Source organism: Mus caroli, chromosome 18 (assembly GCF_900094665.2).
Source record: "Mus caroli chromosome 18, CAROLI_EIJ_v1.1, whole genome shotgun sequence".
NCBI classification, from domain to species: Eukaryota; Metazoa; Chordata; class Mammalia; order Rodentia; family Muridae; genus Mus; species Mus caroli.
In genome coordinates this window covers 14,453,372-14,459,724 of record NC_034587.1, presented here as the reverse complement: position 1 = coordinate 14,459,724, position 6,353 = coordinate 14,453,372, and positions in this window count along the sequence as shown.

Below are 6,353 nucleotides of genomic sequence, written 5' to 3'. Positions count from 1 at the left end.
AAAAAAAAAAAGAAAAAGAGACAAGAGAGAGACTTGCATAAAATACTGGCCACTGTAGTCAGGGAAAGTAGAGAGCCTAATAAGACAGAATCAGGCAACCGCATGGAGCCTTTAACTAAAGATCAATGTGTTTACTGGGGGGTGGGGGGGACGGGACAAGAGACTGCCCCAAGAAGAAGAAGAGGGGCAATGGTGGCTCTGAAGCTAGAATAGAGATTTTGTTTCATATTCCCTCACTGACCAGTTCAAGACAAGTTAGACAGTTCCTGGGCATTGTGGGCTTTTATAGATTGTAGATAGATTTCAGCTTTTGCTGAATTAGTGGACCCACTTTACCCCCTCACAAGGGATAAACAGTCCTTTATATGGGGAAATAAAGAACAAGCCTTTGATGCCATTAAGACTGCCCTAATGTCAGCTCCAGCTTTCAGCCTCCTGGATGTGACTAAGCCCTTCAATCTATTTGTGACTGAGAACAAAGGTATTGCCAAGGGGGTTGTTACTCAGAGATTGGGGCCTTGAAAAAAACCTGTGGCATACTTATCAAAAAAAAAAAAAAGACATTGTGACTGCAGGATGGCCTGCTTGTTTGCACATAGTGACTGCTGTGATGTTACAGGTCAAAAACACAGATAAATTGACTCTGGGGCAGAACTTGATAATCTCCGTGCTGCACGCCCTAGAAAGTGTGGTATGTCAGCTTCCTGACTAATGGCTGACGAACACTCACATGACATATTACCAGACTCTGTTGTTTAACTCTGATAGAGACCCTTTTGCCCCTGTCCCACAAGTCTAAATTCAGCTACCCTGCTTCCAGACCCAGACTTAGAGTCCCCTGTCCATTACTGTCAGCAGGTTCCTGCCAAGGCACAATGGTGGCATTAAGATCTGACAGACCAGCCAATATAGGGCACAGACATTCCCTGGTTCACCAAAAGGAGCAGCTATGTAGAAGAACGGAGGAGACATGCTGGAACAGCTGTGGTAGACAGATACCAAGTTATCTGGGCACAGGCCCTGCCACATGACACATCTGCTCAAAACGCAGAACTGATCACCCTCACTAAGGCCTTGGAATTAGGAAAAGGAAAATCGACATCTACTTGGATAGCAGGGACCCTTTTGCCAACGTCGATGGGTCCATATGTCAACAGAGGGGATCTACTGATGTCTGAAGAAAAAGAAAATAAGAACAAAGAAGACATAACGGCTCTACTGAGGGCCCTCCATGACCCTGCCAAAGTAAACATCATCCACTGTCCTAGTCACTAGAAGAGAGATACTGTGATATCAAGAAACAACAACATGGCAGACCTAGAGGCATGAGCAGTTGGAGCCATGGCCTTGCTGGTGCTCCTGGCAATGGAGCCCAAGTTTACCTACACAACAGAGGACTTAGCCCTAATTTCCAAAGATTCCAGTCACCAGTTCAACAAAAATAAGAGACTGTGGTACAACTCCGGGGGAAAGGAAATCCTGCCACAGAGACAAGCAGAGGCTATAATCAAAGAGATGCATCAGTGGACTCCCTTCGGAGTAAGCAGGCTCATCCAGACATTCTCCAAGACAAAGTATTATGTGCCAGGGTTAAAACACCTTGTAGAGCAGGTGGTGCACAAGTGTGTGCCCTGCCAAAAAGTCAATGTCTGCCCCACTACAGTGGACCCAGGGAAGTAGTACAGGGGAGACAGACCTGGCGTATACTGGGAGGTAAACTGAGGTAAGACATGGAAAATGTGGGTATAAATACCTTCTGGCTTTTGTGGATACATTCTGGAGATGGGTAAACGCTTTTCCCTGTAAAAATGAGTCTGCTCAGATGGTCATCAAGAAGATTATTGAGGAAATTTTTCCAAGGTTCAGAGTGCCAAAAGCAATAGTGTCAGATAATGGCCTTGCCTTTGTTGCCTACGTAAGTCAAGGCATGGCCAAGTATTTAGAGGTTGAATGGAAATTACATTGTGTATACAGACCTCAGAGCTCAAAACAGGTAGAAAGGATGAATAGAACCCTAAAAGGTACCTTGACAAAATTTACCATTGTGACTGGTCCAGACTGGGTGGTACTCCTCCCCCTTGCCCATTTTAAAACTAGAAATACTCCCTCTCGATTTAGTCTTACTACTTTTGAGATCCTTTATGGGACTCCCGTACCTGTCACTGTTTTAAATGATGTGATTAAACCCACATGTTGTTATAATAATGATCTATATGCTAGGTTAAAAGGCTTACATGTGGTGCAAAAGAAAGTCTGGTCACAACTGGCTGCAGCTAGTGAGCCGGGTACCCCAAAGACATCTCACCAGCTCCAGGCCGAAGATCTGATCTACATACACCTGCATCACGCCCAGACCCTGGAGCCTTGCTGGAAGGGTCCCTACCTATCCTGTTTGCTACCCCTTCTTACCTGTTTCTGCTCTTAACCTTTGGCCCATGCATTCTTAATTGCTTAAGTACAGTACAAGTTTTGATGCTCAGACAACTATATTAGTAGGTCCAACGAAGTGAGACACCATTTCAGAATTGAAATGTATCCTGACCCATGGGTCCTAGTTATTCCAGGGATCAAGGGGGACCAAGCCTAAAAAAGAAACGGGCGAGAAAAGGGAGCGAGACCAAGCAAAGGGTTGTCAATGTCTGTTTAATGGAGGCTGGGAGCCTGATTATAAGCACACAGTGAGAGAAAATAGGGAGGGGTTGAGTGGGAATAATCAAAGCACCTAGAGAGGGATGGACATCTGGGAAGGATGCTGAGTGCCTGCTTCAAACATCTTGTGGCTTATCTTGGAATGATGGCTCTATCTAAGCAGTCCCAGGCGCCTGATCAAGACAAGAAGGAGGAGGTGACTCTGCTCCCATCAAAGGGTCAGTTGGATGTCAGGGTGGGAGTTGTTGAAGGTCTGGTTCTCCACAGTTTGGTCTCTCACTTAAATGCACCAGAGAAAAAGGGGGTAAAGTAGAATCCAAAATGAATTTAACACCACTTAGCCCTTTCCCCTCTCTGAAGGAACAGTTGTCAAAACAAGATTAGCTGTTCTTAGAAACATAACCATAACAACAACAACAAAAAAACAGTTCTCAGAAAAAAATTTCTGCCCCACCTCACACTAAATTCCAAGAAAAAAACATAAGGATAGGCAGAAAGAGGGAGTAAGCCAAATATGCAAACCAACCAATGTCTGAAAGGGTTACTTGCTACACCAATGGGTATAAGCCCGCTAGCCCTGTTGCCTAAATCTGCCCCTTACAAGTTGTAAAAACTGTGTTCTTTATTAGGGGTCTCTCCTCTTGCCTGCATGCTATGGGGGTAGGGGATCCCCAATGCATTGGGTAAATAAAAATTCTTTTTCCGTTTTCAGCGATGTTGTTCTCTGTGGTCTTTGTGAGTGAGGGTCTTTTGTCAGACTCCAACAAGCCAACCTTATAATGAGAGCTTCAGTTTTATTTTCGTACAACTTGAGCTCTATGGCTCCTGGAGAGAAGATTCTCTTCAAGGTAACATTTAACTTTTAGATTGTTTACTTGTGCCTAGAGCCATTAGATTTTGTCACACAACTCCCTCTTTTCCTTCATTGTCTTTTCCTGAGATACTAAGAGCAACCAACCAGCCAGCAAAATCAATTTTCGATTATTCCCCCATCTTGTAGAAAGTTTTTTTAAACCAAATCACCTAATTCATCAATATAATCATGGCCAATAGCTTCTTTAAGCTTGAAATATAGTTTCAACCATGGGTCTTCAATATTCTATGAACTCCCAGAAATTGAATCTGGAGAGGTTTCAGTAGTTGAATGTGCTGGTGAATTATCAAACCAAATCCAGATTTTTAAAATTCATCCTTATACATCTGATCCTCTACAACCACTCCTGGTATGAACTTCTGTATTAGTGAGAGTTCTCAAGAGTCACAGAACTTGTGGCTAGTAGCCTCTATATATTATGGGAATTGTTGATGACTTACAGTCTGTAGTCCAACTCCCAACAATGGTCTGCAGCATCTGTGAATGGAAGTCCAAGGATCTAACAGTTGCTCAGTATCACAAGGCAAGCAGGAGAAGAAGATAGAGAGTGAATTTTCCTTCCTCTAATGTCCTTTTGTAGGTCTCCAGCAGAAGGTATAACCCAGATTAAAGGTATGTGCCACCATGCCTTTAATCCCAGATGACCTCAAACTCAGAGATCTCTCTGTCTTAACTTTCTGGAATTCATAGCCACTATTCCTCAACATCTCCATGCCTAGTTCCAGGTCAGACACTTGAATCTCCCAGCCTCCAGATTAGGATCACTGGTGAGACTTCCAATTCAGTATTGTAGTTAATTCCAGATATAATCAAGTTGACAACCAGGAATTAGCTACTAAATATGGGGTAAAAAATGATGCTTGGAAAACCATGTGATCAATTATTCTGAAAATATTATAAAAATAAGAATGGTAATCAGGGATAGGATTTTTCTTTCAACAATAAATGTTGGAGATTCTTTTTAATCCAGGATGAGGGAGGTTTTTTCTGCATTAGATCATGCTCATTGGAGATTATTTGTGTGTGTGTGTGTGTCTGTGTGTATAAGTGTGTCTATGTAAGTATGCATGACCACTTGTGCAGTGAATGAGACATGTGATTGTAGTCAGCCAGAATGTACATATGTACGAGTGAGAGTGTGTGTATGTGAATGCAGTGTGCATATTGTCTGTGAAAAACATGCCTGTCTTCTTCTTTACTTTTCTCTCCTTTTCACTAAATGTTAATGAATTCTAAGCCTCTCACCTGGCCAGGGAGAAGTCCTTGGGCCAGAGATAAGACAGCCCTAACAACCTTTTGTTTGTCTTAATCCCCTGATGCTAACAGAGTTTATTACCAGAAACAGCTTTTGGCAATAGGATAGCAAAGAGTTATAGACAGAAAAATTGCCAAAGAAAAATAAACTTTGACTTTGACTTCTGACTCCATACCATATAGCTGCCTTCCTCCAAAACTAGTGCTAGGATAGACACTGGCAATTGATAAACAAGGGCAAACCTCTTACTTAAGTATCGTCTCTACTCTCTATATTACAAACTTTCTACTACATACATTTGCGTTCATGAACATGTGTCTTAGTTAAGATTATTTCTCTAGGATCAAGCTAGATAGTAGTGAAGAGTGCTGCCAGCTGAGCTAGGAAGGAGAGCATTTGAGACTAGAGGTCACACAAGCTTCTGTACCTACAGCACTAAAGGCAGAGAATAGAAACATTCTTTTCACTAGCATATATGCATATTCCACACACAGAGTCCATTTAAATCTGTTTGTGTGTGTGTGTGTGTGTGTGTGTGTGTGTGTGTGTGTGTGTATGTGTGTGTATGTATTTAGAAATGACTACTTAGGAATGGGTAGCCTATCAGGTGCTTTATGCCTGGAAAAGACTAATTATCCCTTTCTTAGTAGCCATTAATTGGTGCATCTTTACAATTATTCTTCATCTAGTAAAATGGTAATTTCTGGTTTCATTGGAGATTCAGTTGTGTCCCGTGATGATTTTCTGGAAAATGACTTACGATAGGATGTTTTGTTGAATTGGGCCCATGAGAGGATATTTAGCTGAGATTAGACACTTAGTATATTTCTGGAAGTTGTCTGGTGAAAGGGAATGTGATACTTTGCTGGAGCTGATACTTTAGAGAATCTGTGATATTTGGGGTGAGTATTATTATAATCCAACAGACAGTGGACAACACTCTGGCATTGGTTGAACTTGCTGGTGTTCTTAGGGCTTCTCTGACAATGGTCTTTGCTGATGATGCTATTAAACTTATTTGCCTTGCTTTCTTTGCTGATCTTCACTTGATATAACTTCACAGAGAGGAGCACACCAGTGAAATTTTGACAGTGTCCTAGCACCTTCTTGCCACTTCATGGGAATCTTGCTGATCAGCGAGTATTGTAGAATCCAGTTGCTGCTGGTAATCTGAGTGGGCTGGAATATTGAAAAAAAATGCAATTACCCCCAAAAGAACTACTTCTAAAGAGGTCCACATCACCCCTGTCATATTAGCCATCATCCTCCCTTAAATGAGGTTGGTGGGCTATAATGAGGGTTGAAGCATTTAATAACTCTTATTAAAATAGTTTTTAAAAATTAAAGCCTACATATAATTTTGCAACTGGTATTGTCATGGTTCAAGACTTGTTTAGGCCAAAATATTGCTGGGATTTTGTAGCTTCTTCATGTTATATTAAACACACACACACACACACACAAAACTACACCTTGGAACACATCCTGGATTTCTACAAGTTTTCCATCTCTTTCTTTCTTGATAATCTCTGAAACATATATGTAAGGGTTCTATTATACATGTGTATGACTGGG